This window comes from Callospermophilus lateralis, unplaced genomic scaffold (genome assembly GCF_048772815.1).
Source record: "Callospermophilus lateralis isolate mCalLat2 unplaced genomic scaffold, mCalLat2.hap1 Scaffold_73, whole genome shotgun sequence".
Lineage (NCBI taxonomy): Eukaryota > Metazoa > Chordata > Mammalia > Rodentia > Sciuridae > Callospermophilus > Callospermophilus lateralis.
Window position 1 is genome coordinate 9191007 of NW_027515346.1, and position 27574 is coordinate 9218580.

A 27574-nucleotide genomic window follows, 5' to 3' on the forward strand; every position below is an offset into this window, starting at 1 on the left:
GGACACAGTGTACACCTCTTTGTACACCCAATGCCCATTTATATGTCTTCAAAATATTGCTACCAGAAATGGTGGAAGAAATACTCATGTAACCCGATCTACATATGTATTTTATCACAGTAAAATTCTGGACACAAATGCAAAGGTCACACTTATGATTGTACCAAAGCCTAATTAGAAAGTGAGCATGGATTACAAAAATCATCTATGTCAAGTTTGCCTAATACTCTCAAATGTCAATCCTATTGGTGAATACATATTTGTTTTTTTCTAAGATTATATATTCTAACTCAACCCTGTTGAAAATGTCTAATCCTATCACTCACTTTATACTTTGCCTGATTTAGTAATGTCTTTATTGATATCTGCTTTCCTACATATTTTCCCCAGTTCATTATTGTGACTGTTCACATGTGCTGACATTTACATTCACTCTCTAACAGAACCCCTATTGCTAAAGAACTTTTGTTCCAAATCCTATACTCAGTCTTCTTCTTAATCCTACCGACTATCCCTTTTTGACTGGATTTTCTCTTCTACATTCAATCATCCAAGTAATGTTCGTGTGAGCGTCAGAGGAAGAGACCACCAAGAGACTGTCTCATGCAACAGCAAAGGGTTTATTGGGGGTCCAGCATGCTGGGGTTCAGAGCTCACAGGAATAGAGAAGAGTACCCTGAGAACAGCTTAAGCAGAGCTTATATTCTTTCCTTAGAAAGGGCAGGGACGGAAGTTTATTGATGGGTCAGGGCGAGTGGGCGGTTTGCGTGTAAATCGGTGAGAGAATACATTCTGCAATTTGGCAGTTGGGGATAGCACATTCTGGGAACAAGATTAGCAAACAGTTCTCAATATTTCAACAGTGTTTTGTTAGGCATACAGAAAAATAGGAAGTTACAAGTACCTTTTTGTTAACCTTTCATTCCCCACTTCTTCTTCTGGCTACTTTTAATTATAAAAGTGATCATTGGCTGGTGTCACATTCTATGTCTTCAAGTGGGTTATTACCATAAGTTTAACTTGTCCAATTTGAGCTTGGAGAAAAGAAATTACACGTTTGAGCAAACAGGGTTTTATAGTTTGCAATAATATGAGGATTATTATTGGACCGGCCAGGGTTGATAAAAAAGTAGTTAACCAGGGGGAATGTATGGATCAGAATCAAACCAACATTTTTGGGCCTCTCTCAGTGACGCTCTTCAAGGTGTCTTTTTAATTTACTCATAGATTTTTTTTTTACAACTCCAGTATGGTCAGCATAAAAACAACATTCTTCCCTCAATGCAGCACAAAGGCCCCCTTCTCTCATGAAGAGGCGGTCCAACCCTTGACTGTTTTGTAAAACAACTTCAGACCGAGTGGATAAATATTCCTGCAAAGCTGTGATGGAGGTTTCTAAATTAAGTTTTGTTCTATTGCTGCTTCTAATTGGGTCATTTGTTGTGTCCCATGGACTAGAACAAAGGTTTCTGTGCCGACCCCTGCAGCAACTCCTATTCTTAATAGGATGGTTAAAGTTAGGGATATATGTTCCCAGCAGAACCGTGTTGAATGCCCCCCTGTTTGAACTTCAATTGAACCTGCATCATTATAGAGCACTCTGGGAAACATCTGCACCATTACACAATTAATCACATCTGTTGACCATTTAATAAAAACATTAACAATTTTTAAGTATATAGAATTATACTGTTGTAGGGACGGACAAGGCAAGGCACCTAAGATAGCACCGAAAACAGGGAAACAGTGCTATTTGGTTGCAACCGGATTCAGAGTGCATTGCTTCTGTTGTAATCAATTAACTCCCTGAACTCCAAGTTTAGGTAGTTTCAGAATTTTATACCTAATATGAAAGGGAAGGGACTCATAAGTTCACAGTCTGCAGAACTTCACAAAAAGATTTTTTTTTTCTGTTTTTTCCTCTGTTCTGGGCAAGTTAACTTTTCAAGGACACCTGGGAGGAAGAGAGCTTTTTCTTCCTTTTCTTTTATCCCCATTCAGCTGTTATCATGGAGCCCAGTTGGTAATTTTTTATTTTAGAAAGGTAGCCATCTCTGTGAAGCCCCAGCTCAAGGCCAGAGGCCTTGTTCACATATTGTGTGAAAAACTATTAAGGGGTTGTCTAGCTTAGGAGTGCTGATTTTTCCAAGCAGTGGCCAAGTATAACAGGGCAACAGAAATAGTGGAAGTTTATCTACACTTAACCCTTTTATAGGGACTCTTTTGCTGGAAGTCCTAAAGTCATCCGTGGTGAAGACTTCTGGAGAAGTTCAGTTAAGATTTTTCTGTGGGCCTGGTATAGAGGGGAAAGACGGGGAAGGTGAGGAGTGAGAGCAGCTCCGTGGATCTGAGAATGAAGAAGGAGAGATGTAAAAGCATAATGGAAAAGGGGTTTGGGATTTTCCTAGCAACAAAAACTTGAGCAGTAGAACAGGTAGAGCAGACGGGAAGACGGGAGTGAGTATCCCAGAAAGCCTGTGAAGGACTTTAAATTCTTAGTAACCTGTTTTCAAGGATGACAAAGCAACTTTCAAGGCCATTTTCATTAACTCTTGCATAGGGGTCTGAGGGCTCTCCTCAGCTGGTTTGAGCTTTGGGTTATCTGGTAAGAGGACCTGGTGGTACCCGGTGCGGGCACTGACAGGAGAAGAGAGGAGTGAGTGGGTGGAGGGGTACCTCAGTACCTGCTACCTCAGCAAGGGGTCAATGGTCTGAGAACTGTGGGAGGTTTCGGTTTTTGATCTAGTAATTGGAGGAGAGAAATCAGGTTGCTGAGGTGGGACTGACAGCAGAGAGTATGGAGCAGAAGGCTGAGGGTGAGGATCTATTGGAGATGCATAGTTCAGGAAGTGAGCGAAGGAGGTAAAGGGCCTCCACATAGGGGAATTTCCTTTCACCCTTTTGAGTACTTGTAGAAGTTAAAAAGGTCACACAGAATTTGAGGATCTAGAGACTCCTCTATGGGCCATCAGTTTTGGTTGTCTAATTGGTAATATGGCCAATGCTGTGTACTGAATTTGATGAGGATTTTGGGTTCCACCAGGCAGCCCTGTATGCTCAAATCCCCATGACTTACAGAAGAAGTTGGCTTTTCCCCCACACAGCCTTGGCTGTTTGTGGCTTTGATAGTCTGCTGGGCAAACATACTAATCTAGTCTACCAACCTGCATCTGGCTTGCGTGTCCCTACATCCATAATGTTGTTTCCATTATCTATGGTACAGAAGGGATTTAATGGAATTTTAGTGGGATCTCTTCATCAGGGATATCCTAATAGGAAAGATGTATAGCCAGCTGACAAATGTCTGGGTGGAGAGATGGACACAAGGTCCCTAAGGGAGCTGTATGCGAGATAGAGCATACTTCTTGTCTAGTAGGATATTTGATAAGCCATCGCTGCTGAACGGGCTGGTGAGCGTTAGGTCTATTGGTGGCCAAGGCGAGAGTCTATAGCCTTATCCACATGGCGAATATGCAATTTGAAAGGGTTTCCAGTCTTTCCCAGTTTCCAGCCAGAGTCATGACAGGGTTCAGGCTTGAGATGAGAGGCATGGATCCAGGAAGTGTTTCCGTCTACTTTTACCACTGTAGGTGTTATAAATAGCACCTGGTATGGTCCTTTCCAGCGGGGTTCCAGGGATGACACCTGATGTTGTCTTATGTAGATGAAGTCCCTTACTTGATATCAATGTGGAGTCCCCTTGTACCCAGGTTGGAAGGCAGTTGTCAGCTGTTTCCACAGGTATCATTGAGTTCTTTCAAGAGATTTAAGTCTGTCAAGCAAGGGGGTGTGGAAGGGAACGTTAGGTCTTAGAGTTGGGGTTAGGTCCCTTACTGGAGGAGGGGCACCACAGAGAATTTCACAGGGGGAGCGGTTACACAAAGAAACAAAGGGAGTATTTCTTGCATAAAACAGTGCATAAGGCAGGAGCATAGTCTAATCTTTTATGCCGGTCTGTAAGCTTAATTCCCTTAACGTCTCTTAATGGTTCTATTTATTTTTTTTCCTGTCCTGAGCTCTGGGGTCTATATGCACAATGTAACTTCCAATTAATCCCCAGGGTCCTGGCTAAGCTCTGACTCACCTGGGCCATGAACACCGTTCAATTAACAGACCCTATTACCTTAGGCAGGCCGTGTCTTGGAAAAATATCTGTCAGGATCTACTTGACCACCGTTTGAGCCGTTGTTTTTTTTTTTTTTTTTTTTTTCTTTTTTTTGTGCGAAAGGATTCAATCCATCCTGAAAATATATCTACAAAGACTAAAAGATATTTAAGTCCATACCTTGCTGGCTTAATTTCAGTGAAGTCCACTTTCCAGAATTGTCCTGGTCTGGTTCCTCGTAGTTGCTTTCCTGCAGGAAGCTTGGAAGTGTAAGCATTAACCAATTGACAGAACTGACTGGCTTTTGTTACCCATTCAGTTATTTCCTTTCACTGTGAGTTAGTCGAAATCTCTGTTCTTGATCCTTCAGGAATGCCTGCAGCTTCTTTGAACCAAGGTGAGTAAGTTGATGTACATTTTTAACATAGTGTAGGGCTTTCTGAAATTGCAGGCTGGGCTCAGTGAAGTTGAGGAGTTCAGTGTCAGTGTTCTTAAATGTTATAAAAAGCTTGCTGGTGCTCAAGGGTCCATTGGAATTGGGCATCCTGATTTAACAACGGGTATAAAGGAGCAGCTAAGAACACAAACCCAGGTATCCATATCCTGAAAAGCCAGCAGTCCCAAGAAACTCTCTGTGTTGTCTCCTGTTAGATGGGGATGGTATCTGCACAACTGTTTGTTTTCTGGACTCAGGGAGCCATTATTTACCGCCCCTAAGGGAATACTCGAGGAAGATTTCTTCTTGCTGGCAAATTTGGCCCTTTTTGATAGAAGCTCTATACCCGACTTGAGCAAGCTCGGATAATAGTGCTTGGGTCCCAGACTCACAATTTTTCTTGTTGTTGGCTGCCAGTAGCAGGACATCCACATTTTGAAGCAGGGTGACTTCAGGGTGCTTAATTCTGAAGTTGATGAGATCTCTGTGGAGGGCTTCATCAAAAAGATTGGGGGAGTTTTTGAACACCTGTGGGAATCTAGTCCAAGTTAGTTGACCAGATGTTCTGGTATCTGGATCTACCCACTCGAAAGCAAACAGTAACTGACTATCTTTATGCAGAGGCAAGCAAAAGAAAGAATCTTTTAAGTACAGAACAGTATACCATTTTCACTCAGCAACAGCAAAGTGTTTATTGGGGTTCCAGCATGCTGGGACTCAGAGCTCACTTGAATAGAGCAGAGAGCCCTGAGAACAACTTAAACAGAGCTTATATATTTTCCTTGGAGAGGGCAGGCAGGGAAATTTATTGATGGGTAAGGGCGAGTGGGCAGTTTGTGTGCAACTGGGTGAGGGAGTACATTCTGCAGTTTGGCAATTGGGGACAGCACATTCTGGGAACAAAATTAGCAAACAGTTCTGAAGATTTCAACAGTGTTTTGTTAAGCATAAAAAAAACCAGGAAGTGACAAATACCTATTTTATTAATCTTTCACCAAAGCAAAATGGAAAGTTAGCATGGATTTCTAAAAACAACCATGTCCAGGTTGCCTAATGCTCTCAAATGTCAATCCTATTGGTGACTACATATTTCTTTCTTCCTAAGATAATATATTCAACCTCAACCATGTTGAAAATGTCTAATCCTATCACTCACATTATACTTTGCCTGATTTCCTAATGTGTCTATTGATATCTGCTTTCCTACATATTCTTCCCTAGTTCATCATTGTGACTGACTCTTCATAGGTGCTCATATTTACTTTCACTCTCTACCCGAAACCCTATTGCTAATGAACCTCTTGTCCAATTTCTATACTCACTCTTTTTTTCTAAACCTACTTACTATTTCCTAATCCTACCGACTATTCGTTTTTGACTGGATGTTCTCTTGGACATTCAATCATCCAAGATACAAGGTCCTATGCCATTGCATATTGATTTATCTGAGACATCTGTGCAGAACATAATTCAAAGCTAAGTATCCCACTAAAGGGCAGAATGCATTTCTGGCTTCATATCGCACCTAGATTTCTGGTTTCATACTTATAGTTCACCTATATATTCTTGTGAATATCGCAGGTACCCAATACCATTATTTGTCCCGCAGAATGATTCCTAACCCAAATAGAATATGTTATTAACCCTAACCATACACTCTTCCCTCAATCTAACTTTACAGAAGAGCAGGGACAGAGTTGGTCGTACAATACAGGAATGTCCAGTGTCTTTCACCTGCTGAGAACCTCAAAGGTTGATGCAGAAATGATCCCTGAAGAATATGTAGGCAGCTATGAAGGACCTGAGAGAGCAAAAGTCATCTTCCATGGCAAACAACCTGGTCAGGATGAAGGGATGTATCTGAATCAGCCTCTCTCCTCTTGATATAAAGAAGATGGACCAAACCAACCCTGTGTGGAGAGCTTCTCCTGGGTTCCTATGGTTGATATAACATTCTAACTTCTGAAAGTGTCACAGGAAGTAGGGGTAGCCTCCATCTCAAGGGACCCTTGGAATCAACTGTTAGGACAAAGTGGTTGCCAAGGCAGTGACCTCATTCCTTTCCGGAAGAAATTGACCTACCTCACTTCTTTGGTGATGACTCTCTGAACTTGGGATCCAGGAAGCCAGACACACAGAGCCAGTACTCGTCCCGTTCCCAGTAGGCTCACTTGTTTGGATTGAACAAGAACAGAGTCTGTCTTTCTTGCTACCTAATGATTTGAGGATGGCCAAATTCAAGTAGAGCTCTGAAAATGGGCTTTCCTGAGACAGAAGGTAGTATTCAGCACAGGATCCTGACAACTTCACAGAGTTGGACAAAGAGAACAGATATGAGACAGGACAGTCCATTTCAGGGGAACATAGTATGGCCCACCAGTCAGAGGACACTTTGGATAGTCACAGACTTACTTGGGGGAAGGAGGTGCCTTTTTGAGTGTGGCTGTGAATTTGTGGTTTTGTCTCATGTTCTGAGAATAGGTAGGAAAGGCTGTTTGTTTGGTTTGGAGTGGACAGTTCCTAGAAAGTCCTTTGACTAGGTGAGTGTCTCTAGGTCTGTGTATCCCAGTGTGCCTGTGGTTGTAGACATTAGCAAAGAGAATGCATCCATAGATGTGTTCTGTCTAGTAGAAAGCTTTCCAGCATTCATTCTTCCGAATTTATGAATGGACTGCGGCTCGCCTTATCGAAGTGCAACACCTACAACCTTCTTAATTTCCTGTTTTCTTCCTGAATTCTTGCCACTCTCCAGAATAGGCTCATCGATTTGCATCAAAGATATGTACCACCTCCAAGCTCTATGACATGGCCATGTACTGGTTAGCTGAAGGGAATGGCGAGCATCTCAGAAAACTCAGATATCAGTGTGACCAGGAAAGTCTCAGTGGAGAAACCATGCTTTGGGCATTTTGCTAACCTATTATTCTGTTGTCCTGAATGTCAGGAAGGTCTTTGCCTCAGGCTACCCTTTGTGAAGCCTGAAGAAAACAGTTTTAAAATGGAAACGAATGGGCATCACCTGTGGCTCTTTGCTTAATTGCTTTGGTAAGGGATGTGTCTGAATCAGCCTCTTGGCTCTGAGTGAGGCTGTGGCTTAGATTATCAGCACCTGATGGATCTAAAGAAAGATCCAATGTGTGCATCCAAAACCAAAATGGCAAAAAGATCAGTCATTATGAATGAAGTCTCTTGCATTCCTCTCTTAGGTTCCTGACGTCCATCAAGTGAGAATAGGGATCCTTTGGGTCAAATGAGTTCTTCCAAGCCCTGCAGAGGTGGTTCTGTTTCCTCATGACTCCAAAATCACATAAAATATCCATACCTGAGAGTCAGTAGGCCTCAAATTGGAAAACCAGAGCAGTATAAACGGCAGACCTATGTGATGAATTCTGGTTCACTGGAATGGTGTCCAGGCCACCCTGAGGTTAGGCAAATGAGGGGCAAGGGAGCTTATTTTGGACACTCTCTTGGACTGCGCCATTCATGGAAACCTCCAGCCAGAGGTTATGATGAGTGTATATATGGAAAAAGATGAGGGCCTTGGGGGAGTGTTTTGGTTTTAATTGTGGTCATTTGTATGGCAGTTGGAAGAGATGACTGGGTCCATCAGGGCTTGAACTCTGGTGTGATTCCGCTCAGAGACTAAGTTCTGTAACTGACCTCAGAGAAGTAATTGCTTTGGAAAGGGATGTGTCTTAATCAGCCTCTTGACCCTGTGTGAGGCTGTGGCTTAGAATATCATCACCATATGGATCTAAAAAAGATCCCATGCGTGCATCCAAAACCAAAATGGCCAAAAGAGCAGTCATTGTGGATGAAGTCTCTCGCCTTCCTTTGTAAGGTTCAGATAGAATTAAAGAAATTGAAATTGAAATGTAAAGACCCAGGTTTTGTAAAGTTTACAAGCTGCACTCAGAACCTGAAATTTCTGAGTCAGTTAAGAGAATTCTTGAATCTGCCCATTAGATGTGTGTTGAAATCTTCTCTGATCACCTTGTTACTTAACAACCCCTTCCCAGAAACCGTGCAGCTCAGCACGTATACATCTCAGGGCTTCAACCAATCAGTTTAAATGTGTACCCCTTCTCAGGGCTGACCAATCACTCCCTGCCCGACCTGTTCCCACCAATGAATGCGCTAATCATGTTTTTGAGTTGTTATTTGATTTTCCCGTGGTATATGATGATTTGCTAAAGGAGGCTATGATGCATGTAAAATCCCTGCCCTTTCTAAAGAATGTATATAAAGTCTGCTCAAGTTGTTCTCGGGGCTCTTTTTTTTGCTCCTCTGAAGTGAGCTCTGAGCCCCAGCATGCTGGACCCCCCATATACCCTTTGCTGTTGCATGAAAAAGTCTCTTGGTGGTCTTTTCCTCTGACGTTTGCCCCACCTTTTCATCTGGAGGCCCTAGGTGAGATATCCAGTAGCGGCAGACGAAAGATCCCAACAGACTCCTCTCAGGGTAAGTAAGGTGCCTCTTTCTGGATTCGGGTTTCAGGTTAGCGCTTGACTAAGTGGCTGTTGGTGAAGAGCGTTAGGTCTCTCCAACGGTGGCTGACAGACGAGTCACAGAGCCACAGGCCACATCCCTGGAGGACACTCGAGAGGACTCGGAAAATCGAGGAATAGTAGTTTCCTCAACTCAGTTGTATTTTGTTTCAGTATTCGGTTTGCCACGCCATCAGGTTTTGACAGCTACTCAGATTTGTTCATTGTCAGGAACTCATGTTCAGTTTACTGTCTGTCTTCATTGTCTAACCCATCAGGTTTTGCCAGTTACTCAATTCTAATCTTTGTCTTGGACACATCTTAAACATTTACTGTTTCTCTTTGTCTGTGTTGCATTTGTGTCTTCACTGTCCCTGTTTGAGTAACTCCCATTATGGGACAAAGCAATTCCACGCCTCTGTCTCTTACCCTTGATCATTGGACTGATGTCTGCTCAAGGGCCCAGAATCTTTCTTTTCAGTAAAACGCTGTACCTGGCAGACTCTCTGTGCTTCAGAATGGCCCATCCTCAGAGTCGGATGGCCCCCAGAAGGATATTTCCACTTCCCTCTAATCCGAAAAGTCAGAGATATTGTCTTTCAGCTGGTGCCATGTGGCCACCGAGATCAACAGCAATATACCCCATCCTTCATGATCTTATCATTCAAACCTTCCACTCCTTCCGCTCTTCCCTCCATTCTCCCTGACTCACAAGACTGGACACTCCTCCCCCTCCTTATCCTCTGCGCTCGCTCCCCAAACCCAACACGTTTCTGATGATTCTCCCGCCGCTGACTCAGCCTCTCCACCACTAGAGGCAATTGGGACAGAACCAATCCCTCCAGGGGACTTCCCCGCTGCAGCAGAAGCCCCTCCTCCCCTGGAGGAAGCTCGGCCACCTAAAGCAACCTTCCGGCAACGGATAATAGGAAACTCGGAAGCACCCCTGATGCTCTCTCTCCATCCCTACAGGCCCATGAAGCGACCCAACTGGGACCCCAACATCTTTGAAGGTAGGTATCATCTGTCCACTTATCGCCGGGCTCTAATAACGGGTCTCCGAGCAGCCGCCAGAGGGCCGACTAATTTGGCCTAGATAAGAGAGGTTATCCAAGGGCCTAATGAGTCTCCCTTATGTTTCTGGAGAGAATTATGGAAGCATATAGGAAATATACTCCTTTTGATCCTCAGGCAGAGGACCAAAAGGCATCTGTTGCAATGGCCTTTGTCAAGCAGGCTGCCCTAGATATTAAGAGAAAGTTACAACGTGTAGATGGATTACAAGATATGACTTTAAACAACTTAGTCAGAGAAGCTGAGAAAGTATATTATAAAAGAGAAACTGAGGAGGAGAGGGAACAGAGGAGAGAGAAGGAAAAGGAACAAAAGGAGGATGAAAGGAGCAAAAGGCCGAGTAAAGCATTGGCTAAGGTTTTGTTCACAGCAGCAAATACGGCAGAAGTTAAAAAGCAGGGAGACAGGAAGGGATACCTGGGCCCATGCCAAAGTCTACCCCTGGCCTCAGATCAATGTGCCTACTGTAAAGAAAAAGGACACTGGGCCAAAGAGTGCCCCCAAAAAGAAGCAGCCGCAACAGCCGGCCTTGCTGACTCTAGAAGAGGACTAGGAAAGTCGGGGCTCGGATCCCCTCCCCGAGCTCAGGGTAACATTTGAGGTGGAGGGGACTCCAATGAATTTTGAAGTGGATACAAGAGTAGTATACTCAGCCCTTAAGACCCCACTGGGCCACCTATCAAATAAATGGTCCCTAGTTCAATGGGCTAATTGCAGTATATATCGGGCTTGGACAAATAAGAGGATTATGGACCTAGGAAAGGGAAAAGTCCACCACTCTATCCTAGTAATCCCAGAATACCCAGCCCCATTGATGGGCAGGGATCTGCTTACCAAACTCCGGGCTAGAATAACATTTAACCCTGATGGTCCCCAAGTGAAGTTTCTAAAGCCTTCAGTAAAAACTCCCATAGTCACAGCTTTGACTATGTCCGTAGAAGATGAACATCAACACTTCGCTCACCCTAGGACTGATAAAACAGTCAAACTACCACAGAAATGGATAAAAGATTATCCTAATGCCTGGGCAGAAACTGCTGGGTAAGGTCTACCCATAAAACAACCTCCAATAGTAGTAGAATTAAAAGCCTCTGCCTCTTCAATTAGTGTTAAACAATATACTCTAAGCAAAGAAGCATAGGATGGGATAAGGCCCCATATTCAGAAATACCTGGCTCTTCGGGTCCTAAGGCCCTGTCAATCAGCCTGGAATTCCCCCATGCTACCAGTAAGAAAGCCAGGAACTGTGGACTACGCTCTTGTTCAAGACCTAAGAGAGATCAACCCCAGAGTGCAGGACATTCACCCCACAGTACCCAATCCATATAATTTGCTTAGCACTCTGAATCCAGAGCTGGAATGGTAAACTGTGCTGGACTTAAAAGACGCTTACTTCTGCTTGGCCATACATAAGGACAGTCAGTTACTGTTTCCTTTCAAGTGGATAGACCCAGAAACTGGAACATCTGGCCAACTAAACTGGACTAGACTCCCACAGTGGTTCAAAATCTCCGCCACTCACTTTGATGAAGTCCTCCACAGGGACCTCAACGTCTTCAGAACTGCACACTCCGAAGTCACCCTACTCCAATATGTGGATGATCTGCTACTGAGCCGACACCAAGGAGAACTATGAGTCTGGGACCCAAGCACTATTATCTGAGCTTGCTCGGCATGGATATAGGGCTTCTATCAAAAGGCCCAAATTTATCAGCAAGAAGTAATTTTCCTGGGTTATTCTCTTAAGGGTGGCAAGCAATGGCTCACTGAGCCCAGAAAACAAACCTTTGTGCAGGTACCGCCCCCATCTAATAAGAGACAACTCAGAGAGTTTCTTGGGATGCCGGCTTTTGCAGGTTATGGATTTCTGGGTTCGCTTCTCTGGCTGCCCGTTTATACACACTGATAAAGGGGGATGCCCACTTCAAATGTACCCCTGAGCACCAACAAGCTTTTGATAATGTGAAAAAAAGGCGCTGCTATCTGCTCCGGCCTTAGCACTCCTAGATGTAGAAAAACCCTTCATTCTCTTCATAGAAGAAAAGAAAGGAATAGCACGGGTAATGCTCACTCAGAATTTGCGACCTTGGAAAAGGCCGGTAGCATTCTAATTAAATAAACTGGACCCAGTGGCTAGCGGGTGGCGCCATTGCTTAAGAGCTATAGCAGTGGCAGCCCTTCTAATAAAAGATGCTCATAAATGAACGTTGGGACAGAAGCTCACCATTATAGCCCCCCATGCCCTGGAGAGCATCATCTGTCAGCCTCCAGAGAGGTGGCTATCAAACTCCAGAATTAAACACTACCAGAGCCTCTTGCTTGACAAAGACAGAATAACGCTGGGACCCCCTGCTCCACTCAACCCAGCTACACTGCTGCCAGAAGTATCATCAGGACCCGTCGCTCATGAGTGTCAACACATACTGGCAGAGGAAACCAATATACTACGAGACTTGAAGGATTAGCCACTGTATCGCCCTGAAGTCATATGGTTTACGGATGGCAGCAGCTTCCTCCAAGACGGTAAGCAGCGGGCTGGAGCAGCAGTAGTTAGCAAAACTAATGTCATCTGGTCCTTTGGTCTCCCAGAAGGGACATCAGTACAAAAAGCAGAACTGATTGCCTTTATGAAAGCATTGGTACTAGCAACAGGCAAAAAGGCCACCATATACACTGATAGCCGCTATGCATTTGAGACTGCTCATGTGTACAGGGCTATTTGCCAGCAAAGGGGGCTATTAACCTCTTCCGGGAAAGAAATAAAGAACAAAGATGAGATCCTCCACCTTCTCTCAGCAGTGCAGGGCCCTAAGGAACTAGCTATAGGGCACTGTCCAGGGAATCAGAAGGGAAATGACCCCGTGGTGGTTGGAAAGAGAAGGACATATGGGGAAGCTTAATTGGCAGACCTAAACGGAGAGACTCTGTTAACTTTTTTCACACCGGGGGGAACAACAATCAGGAGACTTGGCAGCCCCGGAACATTCAGGCAACATATCATCTGAGGAGACAGATACAGAACTCTGGGGCCCTACAGAGCCAAGTTTACAATTTCAAAAAGCCCACCTTTATGTCGAAGACTTACACCAGCTCACCCACTTAGGCTCAGAGAGGTTATAGGCACTCTCAAAGGACCGAAGAAAGGACTGATTATTGACTGACTCACAGAGGAAAGAAATAGCTGAGCAGGTGACTAGAGCTTGTCAAGTCTGCCAATTAGTTAGTAAATACCCATTCGAGCTTCCTGCAGGGAAGCACTTACGAGGAACCAGACCAGGACAATTCTGGGAAGTGGACTTTAATGAAATTAAGCCAGCAAGGTTTGGACTTAAATATCTCCTAGTCTTTGTAGATACTTTTTTCAGGATGGGTCGAAGCCTTCCCCATGAATAAAGAAACAGCTCAGATGATGATCAAAAAAGATGCTAGAAGACATTTTCCAAGGTTCAGCCTGCCTAAGGTAATAGGATCTGACAACAGACCGGCATTCATGGCCCAGGTAAGTCAGGGATTTGCCAGGACCCTGGGGATTAATTGGAAGTTACATTGTGCTTATAGACCCCAGAGCTCAGAACAGGTAGAAAGGATGAATAGAACCATCAAAGAGACCTTAACAAAATTAAGCCTGGAGACCGGCATAAAGAATTGGACTATGCTCCTACCTTATGCACTGTTTCGTGAAAGAAATACCCCCTCTGCCTCTTTGTGTAACCTCACACCTTATGAAATTTTCTATGGTGCACCTCCTCCAGTAAGGGACCTAACACCAACTCTGAGACTTAATGATTCCTTTCACACCCCCTTGCTTGACAGACTTAAAGCCCTTGAACAAACCCAGCACCCAGCGATACCTGTGGAAACAGTTGGCCATTGTTAATCAGCCTGGAGACAAGGGAACTCCACATCGATATCAAGTGGGAGACTTCGTCTATGTGAGCTGGCATCAGGTGTCATCCCTGGAACCCCGCTGGAAAGGACCATACCAGGTGCTTCTTATAACACCTACAGTAGTTAAAGTGGATGGGATCGCTTCCTGGATACATGCCTCACATCTCAAGCCTGCGCCCTATCCAGACTCCGGCTGGAAACTGGAACAGACTGGTAACCCTCTCAAGTTGCATGTCTGTCATGTGGGAAGGGCTATGTACTCTTCCCCTGACCACCAGCAGTCCTAATCCCCATCAGCCTGTTCAGCCACAATGGCAAGTTATAAATCCTACTGGAAAGTATTGTGGTCTATTTCACATACAGCCTCCTTATGGACTTGGTGGCCATCTCTCCACCTGGACATTTGTCAGCTTGCCATAAGCCTCTCTGATAGGATCTCCCTGACATAGAGGACCCCACACAGATCCCACTCAAACCCAAACCAGGGCAACATAGACCACCTTACCCCATGAATTATGGATGTCATCCTTCCAAGCTCAGGTGTAAACTAGCCAGTCTTGATTTTTATGTGTGCCCAGCTGAATTCCAAAGTCGCAAACAGACCCAAACCTGTGGAGGACCCAGTGACTTTTATTGCAGATCTTGGGGTTGTGAACAAACGGGAGCTGCATGGTGGAACTCAAACTCCCCAGACAGTATGATTCAGGTAGGACCAAATGACACCTGGATTGATCCCAAGAAATGTGCCACTAGCCAAGTGGTGTCAAAAAGTCGCTGTGGAAAGAATAGTCTATGTTACCCCCTCAATATAACTTTCACTTCCAAAGGAAGGGGCTACCTCAGAACAACATGGCCTATGGGAAATGCTTGGGGAATGCGATTCTATATTTATGGCCCTGGTTATGACTTTTGTCTCTGGTTCACCATCCGGCTTAAAAAGATAGAAAATCCCACAGCAATAGGGCTCAATCCCCTCAGGCCAGTAATTAAGCCAACTTAATCTCACATGCCTAGATCTACCAGAACCCCTCTACCATCTCATACTTCCTGGTTTCTGTCTTTGCCTACTTCCCCAGTCCAGAATACAGCTGACTCCCCACCCTGGGAACTAATTAAAGAAACCTTTATGGAACTGAACTCCACACAGTCAGAATTCCTTGCATTTCAGCCCAGGTATTGGACAGCTCTGTAAATTATTGTGTAATGGTGCAGATACTCCCTAGGGTGCTCTATGATGATGCAGAATCATTTGAAGGTCTGCTAGCGGGTCAAACAACCTGATTTTACCGGGAGCCAGTCTCCCTTACTCTAGCCATCCTATTGGGGATAGGAGCTGCTTCAGGAGTGGGTACGGAAACAGCTGCTATGATCTGTGGGTCACAACAAATGGCCCGATTAGAAACAGCAATAGATCAAGACTTTAAGGCGTTAGAGACATCCATCACAGTTTTGCAGGAATCCTTAACCTCTCTCTCTGAAGTTGTTTTACAGAACAGGCGAGGATTAGACTTTCTCTTCATGAGGGAGTGGGGCCTCTGTGCTTTACTGAGAGAAGAATGTTGTTTTTATGCTGACCATAATGGAGTTGTAAAAGAATCCATGAGTAAATTGAGCAAATGCCTTGAAGAGCGCCAGAGAGAAAGGAAGATTCAACAAGTGTGGTTTGAGTCATGGTTTACCCAGTCCTCCTGGTTAACTACACTTCTATCAGACTTAGCTGGACCCCTTATCATCCTTACGGTGTTGCTAACTATGGGACCTTGTTTGCTAAACCGCATAGTTTCCTTTCTCCAGGTTCAGATTGGCAAGAAAAAAACTCATGGTAATCAGACAGAAATACGCTCCACTTGCAGAAATAAAATGTGAGAAACCGCAATAATTATGATTCATTACTTTTAAGATTAAAAGTAGTCAGAAAAAGGAGTGGAAAATGAAAGAATAAAAGAAATTGAAATTGAAACGTAAAGAACCAGGTTTTGTAAAGTTTCCAAGCTGCACTCAGGACCTGAAATTCCTGTGGCAGTTAAGACAATTCCCGGAACTTCCCATTAGATGTGTGTTGAAATCTTCCCTGACCACCTAGTTACAAAACAACCCCTTTCCAGAAACTGTGCACCTCAGCACGTATACATCTCAGGGCTTCAACCAATCAGTTTAAATCTATACCCTTTCTCAGGGCTGACCAATCACCCGCTGCCTGACCTGTTCCCGCCAATGAATGTGCTAATCATGTTTTTGAGTTGTTATTTGAAGAACAGGGAAATCGTTGGTCTTACAATACAGAAATTTAGGCGATCTTCCACCTTCTGAGAACCTCAAAGTTCCATGCAGAAATCATCCCTGAAAAAGTTGTAGGCACCTATGAAGGACGTGAGAGAGCAAAAGTCAACTTCCATGTCAAACAACCTGGTCAGGATGAAGGGATGTGTCTGAATCAGCCTCTTTCTTCTTAATATAGATTAAATGGACCAAACCAGGCCTGTGCGGAGAGCTGTTCCCGGGTGCCTGTGGTTGATATACCATTCTAACTTGTGTAAGAGTCACAGGAAGTAGGGACAGACTCCATCTCATGGGACCCTTGGAAGCAACTGTTAGGACAAAGTGTTTGCCAAGGCAGTGACCTCATTCAGTTCCTGAAGGAAATGACCTACCACACTTTCTTGGTGATGGAACTCTCTGAACTAGGGATCCAGGAAGCCAGGCACCCAGAGCAGTCCCAGTCCCAGTCCCAGTGGTCTCAATTTTTTGGATTTACCAAGGATAGAGTCAGTCTTTCGTGGTACCTACTTACGTGATGATGGCCAAATGTCAGGAGAGGTCTGAATAGGGGCCATTTCTGAGAAAGCAGGTAGTGGCTCAATCATGGCTCCTGACAACTTCAAAGAGTTGCCAAAGAAGACCAGATCTGAGACAGAACAGGCCATTTCGGGGAACATAGTATGGCCCACCAGTCAGAGGACACTGAGGATAGTCACAGACATACTTGGGGGAAGGAGGTGCCGTTGTGGGTGTCCCTGTGAGTTTGTGGTTTAGTCTCATGTTCTGAGAATAAGGCGGTTTGTTTGTTTGGAGTGGAATGTTTCTAGAAATTTGTTTGACAACATGAGTGTTTCTACTTCTGTGTATCCCACTGTATCCATGGTTGTAGACATTTGAAAAGCGAACGCATCAATGGTTGTGTCCAGTCTAGTAGAAAGCTTCCCAGCATTCATCCTGCCCAATTTAAGAATGGAGAGTGGCTTGCCTTATGGATGGGCAACACCTACTATCTTCTTAAGTTCCTCTTTTCTTCCTGAATACTGGCCACTCTCCATAATAGCCTCATGGTTTTGTTTCCAAGATATATACCACCTCCAAGCTCTGTGACATGGTCATGTACTTGATAGCTGAAGGGAATGGGAGCATCTCAGAAAACTCAGAATTCTGTGTGACCAGTAAAGTCTCAGTGGAGAAACACTGCTTTGGGCCTTTTACTTACCTATTGTTCTGATGTCCTGAATTTCAGGAAGGTCTTTGCCTCAGGCCACGCCTTTGTGAAGCCTGAAGAAAACAGTTTTCAAATGGAAATTAATGGTCATCACCTGTGGCTCTTTGCTTAACTGCTTTGGAAAGGGATGTGGCTGAATCAGCCTCTTGGCCCTGTGTGAAGCAGTGGCTTAGATTGTCAGCACCTGATGGATCTAAAGAAAGTTTCCAAGTGTGCATTCAAAACCAAAATGGCCAAAAGAGCAGTCATGTGGATGAAGTCTCTCGCCATCCTTTGTAACCTTCCTGACCTCCATCAAGTGAGAATAGGGATCCTTTGGATCAAATGAGTTCTTCAAAGCCCTGCAGAGGCTAGCCGATAGGTTCTTGGTTTTTCTCATGACACCAATTCTCATAAAGAATCTACACCAGACAGTCAGTAGGCCTCAAATTGGAGAAGTGGAGCAGTTATAGAGCAGGCCTAATTGATCACTCTTTGTTCACAGGAAGGGTGTCCAGGCCACCCTGACTTTAGGCAAATGAGGCGCAAGTGTGCTTATTTTGCACAGTGTCTTGGGCTACGCCCCTCATGGAAACCTCCAGCCAGAGGTTATGATGAGTATATATGTGGAAGAAGATGAGGGCCATGTTGGAGTGTTTTGGTTTTAATTGTGGTCAGTTGTGTGGTGGTTGGAAAAGATGCCTGGGTCCACCTGGGCTTGAACTCTGGTGTGATTCCCCTTAGAGACTGAGTAATGGAACTGACCTCAGAGAAGTATTGCCATGAATTGTCTTGGGATTTTAGGAGGCCATGGATGAGAGTCACCCTTGGAAACTGAGATCTAAGAAAAGGGTTGCTTTCCAAAAAGCACTGTAAAACTCAGCCTGGTTATCACATGATTTTATTCTGAAATATTTGGCAGCCATAGTTGAGGGTCAAAACATACATGGACCTCACATTGGAGACCTCAATGGGCCTGGCTTCATGTGTCTTTTTGGCCCCTCTTTGGGAAGCCTTGCCTCTGAGAGTTCACCAGAGTTTTCCTTGAAATGTGCTTCCTCAAAATTTAATGGTTCCTGAATGAATTAAAACCCACAGTTTCTCCAACTTCATCCTTGAAAAATGGATGGATATATACCATGAAATTTTTGAAATTCCCATGACCAGGTGGCCCTGGAGAATCTTTGGATGTCCTGTTGCTGATCATGAGTATACCAGAGAATGCCTTGATTTACTGGGTTTCATAAAAATGGTGTAGAACAGAGATACCAGTATGTTTGAGCCTGCTGTGTAGTGGGCCCAGAGCTGTGGTGTGCAGGTGTGTGATAAAACATCTCTGGTCGGGCCATGTGGATCTGCCATTGACTTCCAAATGGCTTGTGGCTGACATGGTGCAGACAGGAATCACGTATATGTCTGAAACCTCTCCATAAAAGGCATCTTGTTATATGGAGATGTTTCAGGGCAATGTTCAGAATCAGGTTGCTATGATCAAGGGGGCAAGCTATGTGGGATAGAAGCCTGGTTGGTGCATTCTCCTGCAGACCCTGACCCACCACACGTGACAGGAGTCCCTCCAGCACTGTGTCCCAGTTTAAATCCTTGTATTTTGTTAAGCAAACACCAAACTCCCAGTGCAGCAGCAAGAAACACCATGAAAAGTGGAGGATGACCAAATGGCTTCACAGTCCACATGGGGAGACACTTGGCTTTCAGTGGCCACAGTTTACCTACAATAGAGAAGTGGGCACTACTGCCTCATGTTCTTTGGAAATGAAGAAACAATGTCCTCCAGGTCACATAGATGTAGACCCTGCTTTGATGCTCTCATTAGAATGGTAGCTAAAGCTCCTGTCAACAACATATATGTCAAGTGCCCAACCTCAGAGGCAGTTTCTCAAGTATTCTTTAGGCTGGCAGAGTTCCATGTTTGTGGAGTGTTTACCTTTTAGACCAGGACGCAAGAAAAGACCACTGACTCCAATTAAAATCAAATTAAAGCAAACTTATTATTTCCACCACCCGGGCTGCCTCTCCCTCCCAAAATGGCAGGAACAAGAGAGCAACCCCACCTTTTCTACAGCCCGGCTTTATAGCCCAGAATGTTACACAAAAGAGTGGTTACAGATAACAGAACTCTGACAAGCGTCACACTAATGATAGTTTACTTTTTTTTTTTTTTTTTTTTTGCTGGCCCCAACATCAGAATTTATGAGGACCATTAGAGCCTCAGAGAGTGTCATCTGGCCCGGGAAGGCCAGTATTTATGAGGTGTCAATAAAGTTTCAGAGAGGGCTGTTATCTGGTCAGAGAGCCAGGCATGGGTGAGTTCAAGGCACGGGCAGGCATTCCAAGCAGGTTCAGAATTTGCTGTAATTTATAGTTAAGCCAAAATTATCTTTACATGGCTTTGTGGCAAGATGGCTCCCAATTTCAATCAAATATCAGGTTGGGTCTATCATTCCCTCATTTTCTAATATGTCCCTTTCAAATCTTTGATAGGGTAGGGGAAGAGCACTGAGGGAAATTTAATCCCTCAGGTAACAGTCTCCCTATTTTTTGAACTCGCCCAAAACCGGTCTCCCTGATTTTAACTGACTTAATTAATTACTTATATTGGTAGTCTATTTAATTTTGGCTCTATTGTTGTCAGAAGAGAGGCGTCACTCATTTTGGCTTTTTCTGAGCTAAGAGAGGGTGATGTGATGGGGCACGGACTGAGAGACATGAGTTGCCTTTTAGAAGTCAGTTCGGTTTGAAGTCTGTTTGGGGAAGTACAGGTTGTAACGTCATCTGGTGACGGGTTCTTCTATGAGAGAAACAAAATACATGAGTACTGAATAAATGTTGCAGCAGCTGAAACATATCACTGTATAGAAGTTCCCTCACCAGTCTTAAATATTCCCAGTTATCAGGACTGTCAACATAATATTTAACTTTTAGTGTTACAGTTGTCGCTCCCCATTAGATACAGTTTAATAATTTATTGTCATGTGATCTTGCAAAATCCATTTACTAGTATGACCTCTGTGTCTAATAGAGATACCCTTAATCCTGTTACTCAAGGCTGGGTAATCGTACTAGCAAACACCAAGACTGCCTGTGTAGGTTAGGAATATCTATAGGCCTTAAACTAAAAACTTCTGCCCCTGGCAGCTCCTCTTGATAGTCTCTTTTTTATAGTTATCAGGCATACTGTCTGAGAACCCTTCTTTGTAGCCTCCAGTCTTATTTATTTTGGGAGGCTAACATAAAGTGTATACATTAAAATATTATTATTATTATTATTATTATTATTATTATTATTATTATTATTATTTAAAATGCCCAGGAATGGCTGTATTTTGGATTTAACTGTCTTTGCTAAATGTTTATGATGAAGCAGTCAAACTGACTTTTGTTTCTGTCTGTTGTGAACAGTCAGCTGATCTTTTACGGTAGTCATTCCTGGGGAAACTTGAGAGCAGCTTCTCACTTCTGCTAGTGCCACTTTCGCTAGGTGTGTCCAGGTCTTGCTTGACCATGTGGCCTCCCTCGGAAGCATCAGGGATGTTTCCCTTCTCTGATGACTGTCTTCTTCATAGAAAATGCACTGATTGGCTTTCTGTTCTCCAGTGGTCTTATTAATCTCCTTAATCAGGAGGTTATGTGGCTCAGAGTTGCAAAGCTCTTTAGAGAAGTCCCGTGTTCCTTGGATACAGACTGACTCAGAGGGCAAGAGGCAAATATTGGTTTTCTTCGCCATTTTCATTTAACTTTAATTTTAAATCCTAATCTTAAACATCCAGCAAATAAATTTTAGCAGCCTTATATTAAGAGCACTGGGCTTTAATGTGTATAATTTAAAATTATTTATCTTTTTATGAATTGGGATCTGTATTTTCCTGTCTGTCTTGTAGGTGATGACTTATTATCTTAAAATAACCCATGTTGTGTTCTTAAAGCAACACTTCTGTAAAACACCAACAGGGAATCATTAGATCACTTATAAGGAAATTAAAAAATAAAATTAACAAGAGTAATAAACTTATTTTGTGTAATAGCTACCCTGAATTTTTTGGTTGAGTTATACATTATATCCCCTGTTTGAGATCCTAGTAATCTTGACAGAAAAAAAAAACAACTTTTGAACATAACTTTAAATGAAATAACATCTGACCTACTACTTTTATTCTCACATGTAGTAAGTTGGGACACAGAACCTTATCTTAAGTAAGGCAGGGCTCTTTATAAATCTTAAGTGTTTTAGTTCCAAAAATGATCTTTGTTATTTAAATATCATTTTACAAAGTTTACATTAATTGTTTGAGGTCACATGAACATTAGCTAAAACCATATGATATAACATTTAAAACATGAATTAAAGAAAAGCTGAAAGTTTTAACCTTTACATAGATTAGGCTCTCATTAACATAAAAATACATTTAAATTGTTCCACAATGTAAAAAGTAACATTAAAATTTACATATCTTATTGATAACAGGTAAATAAATCCCCAATATATATATTTTTTTTTACCATACAACTTCAGAGCACCAGCTTGATATAATGCTCTTTTAAATTTTCTACCTTAAAGAATAGTATTCCTGGAAGATATGAGCACATAAATAGCATCACAATTGCACTGATGTTTCTACATTAACCAAGTTTAGCTTTTAAACCAAATGGCTGTACAGTGCTCTAAAATAACTGATCTTATTTAATCAGTAATTTAATTTTTATGGTTGCTTGCACTAGAAAAATAAAACTTAATAAACACAATGTTATGGGTAAACTTATGTTTTAAGAAATTTTTGTCTCTTTAACACATGACTGATTTTTACAATCTTATACATACTTTAGAACAAACTTATACAGACCTTAGTATATCAATCAGATATCAAACAAAAGTACTCATGAATGAGTAATCCCATATCAAATTTACTTTACTTATTTATCAAAATATTATACAAAAGAATTGAACAGTGTTGACCATTTTTTTTTGTTGAAGGAAAAGTCCTAGAACCAAGGCATATTAGACCTTTTGTTAACATTAATATTTTATTAGATTTTTGTACACCTAGAAAAACTTGTAAGCTTAAATTTAAAGACATTTATTTTTATCAGTTTATCCAATTTAAAGTGAACCATTTAAATCACGTGAATTAAAAATCTTTGGATCCAATTTTTAAAGTTTGTTTTTGTGAGTGCTCCTTTTTTTAAGAGCGCTCCTTATATATGTTAATTTGTATATAATATATATGATATACGGACATATGTATATATAGACATAAAACACATAACAAAAGGGTGCACACATAATAATAGTAAAGGCCTTGTAGCTTTTCGCAGGTGAAATCTCCATTGCAATGTTTCAAAAACTCCATTGTTTGTGAAATATAGAACTGATCAGAAAAATATTAACCTAGGTCTGTAGAATCAAAATCATAAGCTCAAAAAGAAAATACAGAATCTAAGGAAAAAAATAAGAGTCCTAGAAAAAATGACTGGGCAGTTATTAGTAAATACCATGCAATGTAATTTTTTCTCCCCCCCCTCCTTAGGACTTTGATCAGTCTCCTACTGAGCTTTCAGGCTTCTTTCATTTGCATTTCAACATTAGTCCTGGCTGAGGTCTAAAAGGAGCAGGGAAAAACTGATGTTCTGAGCAGACACCTCAGGCCTAAGGCATTTTAACGATAATTTTCAGGTTTGTATGTTGAAAATTATGATACAATTTTAAGATTCAATTCACAAAATTTTATATCTTTACATCTGGTTTTGTCAACAGATACCATACTATGATTTACGACCCTTGTCCAAATTAATGCACTGGTACACACTGTGACATTTTCCCAGTCTACCCAATTCAAAACTGGTAAAAAATAAGACCGAATGTTTGGGAAGTTACTTGCCAACTTGGAAGTAGAGTTCTTTAGTATTCCATCCTAAGTATTTAAGTTCTCTGGCATGAATTATCTGAAATCATAAACTAAACAATTATCTAAACCCGACTTTTAACTGCAAGATTGTGCAATGCTTCAAAAACCCATTCAGATACCAGATTGTTACAATAAAACGTCATCATTTAGACACACATTGAGCTAAGATCATTCCCAAGAAACAATTTATAATATCAACACATTTTTGCACATGTCTTAAAGGGCCAGAAACAAAGACACAAGAAAGACAGAAAGGAGTTCCAAACTATGGCTGACAGACAGAAGCCATTAAAACAGAGCAGAAAAGAGAAAAGTCTCCTACACCTGTAGCACGATAGATGTCTCCACAAGGGGATCAGATGTTTTCACAGAGGGGGCAACCTGAAATGTAATATCAAGGATCTCCATGGTGACTTTACTGCATTTAGTGTCCCCTTTTTCTTTTTCTCTTTTTTTTTAATAAAAAATAATCCTTACAGTGCACGGAAGGAAGGAGGGAATTCTCTGAAGTAACAGGGCTTTGGCAGCTGCTGGGAGTCCCTCAGTCCCTCCTTTTACTTACAGGATTACCTCCTCTGGTTCGGTTCCACCCCAAGCACGCTCCGTCTCCTTACATTTCAGTAGTCAGCTCTCAAAAAGTCCCGGGGTCGGGGGGAGGGTATCAAAATTTGTCATTTAAATTTTGGTTCCTGACGTTGAAGCCAATTAATACCAATTTAATAATGAGGACAGGGTTTGAGAAAAAGAAAAAGGGAGGTTTACTGCTTTTCTTACAAAGGAGAAACACAGGGGACTCTGCCCAAAGGTTGTGACTCTCTTGATCTAGAGGGACAAGAGGTTTTAAAGGAGTTTCACTTTTTAACCTAAGAGATACTCAGTTCTTAGGTCACCAGCCGGCATTGCCCTCTGTAGTGGGTGTGCTTCAGGCAGCCAGCTAGGGGCTTCTCTCATCCTGCTTAACAAAGGGGGGGGTAAAGTTCATCACAGTTTCTTAAAACACAGTCCAAACGGGTGTCAGGCTTACTTGCTTTATTACCCATTTTCACGTCCAATATCCTTAAATTCTTACCACAGAAATCACACAGTGAAATGCACAAAAACAAACAAACCAAAAACATACAGAACACAGAAAAAAACACAAAGAAACAGAAAAACGTCGAAGAAACAGAAAAACAGAAGAGCAATGCAACGTCTTGCTAAAGCTCCTGGGAAGGAGCTCCTGTGTGCCCGTTGGCACCTCTCTACCTTTTCAGAGGAATTTCCTACAGAACAGAACAGAGGACAGAATGATTCTTATTACTGTCCCGGACAGGAGAATATGTGACCCTTCCCAGGCCACCTCTCTGTCATCAGAAGAGATCTCCCTTAACCAGATATCAGTTGTAATAAAGGCGCCACTTACTTATGGAGGCCTCCTTCACCAGGTGCTTGCTAATAGTTTTAGTGCGATGGTTCACTACAGTGCTCCCCGGACTGAAGGCTCACTCCAAGGCCTTGGAACTTGACTCTCCAGCCCAGAGCCCTGAAAGAAAGGCCAGCTTCAGAATTTCCAGCAGTCCGGTCTTGTGATCTGGTCGGGTCATCTCACTGGGGAACTCCAAAATGTTAGACCAGGACGCGAGAAAAGACCACTGAGTCCAATTAAAATCAAATTAAGGCAAGCTTATTATTTCAACCGGGTGGGCTGCCTCTTCCTCTTAAAACAGCGGGAACAAGTCAGCATCCCCACCTTTCCTACAGCCCAGCTTTATAGCCCAGAAAGTTACACAAAAGGGGAGTTAGAGAAAACAGAACTTTGACAAGCATCACAGTAATTGTAGTATACATTTTTTTTGCTGGCCCCAGCATCAAAAATTATGAGGACCATTAGAGCCTCAGAGAGGGTCGTTGTCTGGCCAGGGAAGGCCAATATTTATGAGGTGTCACTAAAGTTTCAGAGAGGGCTGCAATCTGGTCGGAAAGCCAGACATGGGTAAGTTCAAGGCATGGGCAGGAATTCCAAGTAGGTTCAGAATTTGCAGTAATTTATAGTAAAGAAAAAATTATTTTTTCATGGCTTGGTGGCAAGATGACTCCCAATTTTAATGAAAGATCAGGTTTGGAGATCAACACTGTCCTTTACTTTTGGAAACTCCTCTACCACATCCAAGTTTGTGAACTCATGAGCATTTTCTATTCCAGATATGTATTCACAGAACTTTTAACTCTACTCTTCTAATTGTGTCTTACTTGGGGTCAAGGTAATGTCAAGGCATTGTTCTGAACGAGAGTGGGAAGATTATTGTATACCACATATTTGCATACTCATTGGATTCATTTTTCAATTTTCCATTCAAAATACTATATCTCTGACAATAACCCATACCCTAATAGACTCTAACTACTAATACTAATATGATGGAGAAAAATAACCGAAACAGAATTGAAATACAAGCAGTTCAGAGAAGGCATGGTGTATATTGGACTTGCCATTTGCAAGATAAATGATAGGTGTTATAAATCTAGCCAATTTTTAATTGAAATAGTTCTCCATGTGTTTTTAAAGTTAAAAAATATGTGTATTCCTGTCTCCCTTTCTCTGTAGCCTATTTAGCACATGTATTTTTATATGCACATAAAGAATCTTACCTGATACATGTACATTTTTGTGAGGTGCCTGACTTGGCAGTTACAAATTGTGAAAAAAGATCACTCCTCCTAAAAGCTGTTGGAACTGAAATTTTAAGCTATGGGTGAGCTTCCTAGTAGAACAACATTATACATAAATCCATGTTCAGTAAAATGAATGTTTTTGGATCTGTGGATGATATGTATTTCATGGTGAATTTCGTTTGGCATATATATTGCTACGTTTATTGTCTGTGGTTGTTTGTGTGTGTGTGTGTGTGTGTGTGTGTGTGTGTGTATACACTCTCCAGATTTTTCAAAATATGAAATATATGTGTATTATATACACTCCCTAAATTCATTCATGTTCATGTATGTGGATTAATAATCAACTTTTCACAAGATTATTCTCAGAAATATTCATCCATCTGAAATATATATTTGTTTCCTATTACTGAAAACTAACTTCAGTGAAAGGTGCATACAAATCCTAATATTTCTACAGTTACTGACCCAGTTTAATATCAATGCAAGTAGATTCCTATGGGACATGATGTGTATTTTGACGTTCATTTTTATTCAACACTGGTACCTTACTATTTCTTCAGTTTATGCACATCATAGGATATATATTTCATTCACTACTTAGCAAATTTATAGGCATTTGTTTCACTTTCAATCACTTTCTTCTCCAGAACACATGTATTTCTCTATGTTTCTTGACTGGTCTTTTAATGAGACTTCTTTCCAAATACATTATTTTCGATTTCCATAATCATTTTGAAACAAATCTCACACACCCTTCATGATAAACCATAACCCTAAGATGACCATTAGATATATCACTGGTTGCAATGAATGATTGTATATCAATATAACAATAATTATATATTTTCAGATATCTATTCAATCCCTTATTTAAAGTGGATCCAGTTATTTTGTTTATTAACAGTATGGTCTATTCATGCATTATCTCGATATTCATAGACACAGGGTACGCCTATTTGTACCCCTATACTAATTTATACATCTTCAAAATATTGCTCCCAGAAATGGTGGAAGAAACACTCATCTCACCAGATCTACATATACATATTATCACATAAATATTCTGGACACAAAAAGCAAAGGTCACATGTACAATTGTATCAAAGCCTTAATGGAAAGTGAACATGGATTACTAAAAACATCCATGTCCATGTTGCCTAATGTTCTCAAATATCAATTCTATTTGTGACTACATATTTGTTTCTTCCTAAGATTATAAATTCAAGCTCAAGCCTGTTTAAAATGTCTAATCCTATCACTGACTTTATACTTTGCTTGATTTCCTAATGTCTCTATTGATATCTGCTTTCATACATGTTTTTCCCAGTTAATCATTGTGACTGACTCTTCACATGTGCTGACATTTACCTTCACTCTCTACCCGAAACCCTATTGCTAAAAAACTTTTGGTCCAAATCCTATACTCACTTTTCTTTCTAAGCCTACTGACTACCTTCCTAATCCTACCGACTTTTGCTTTTTGACTGGATGTTCTGTTCAACATTCAATCATCCAAGGTACAAGGTCCGATGCCATTTATTA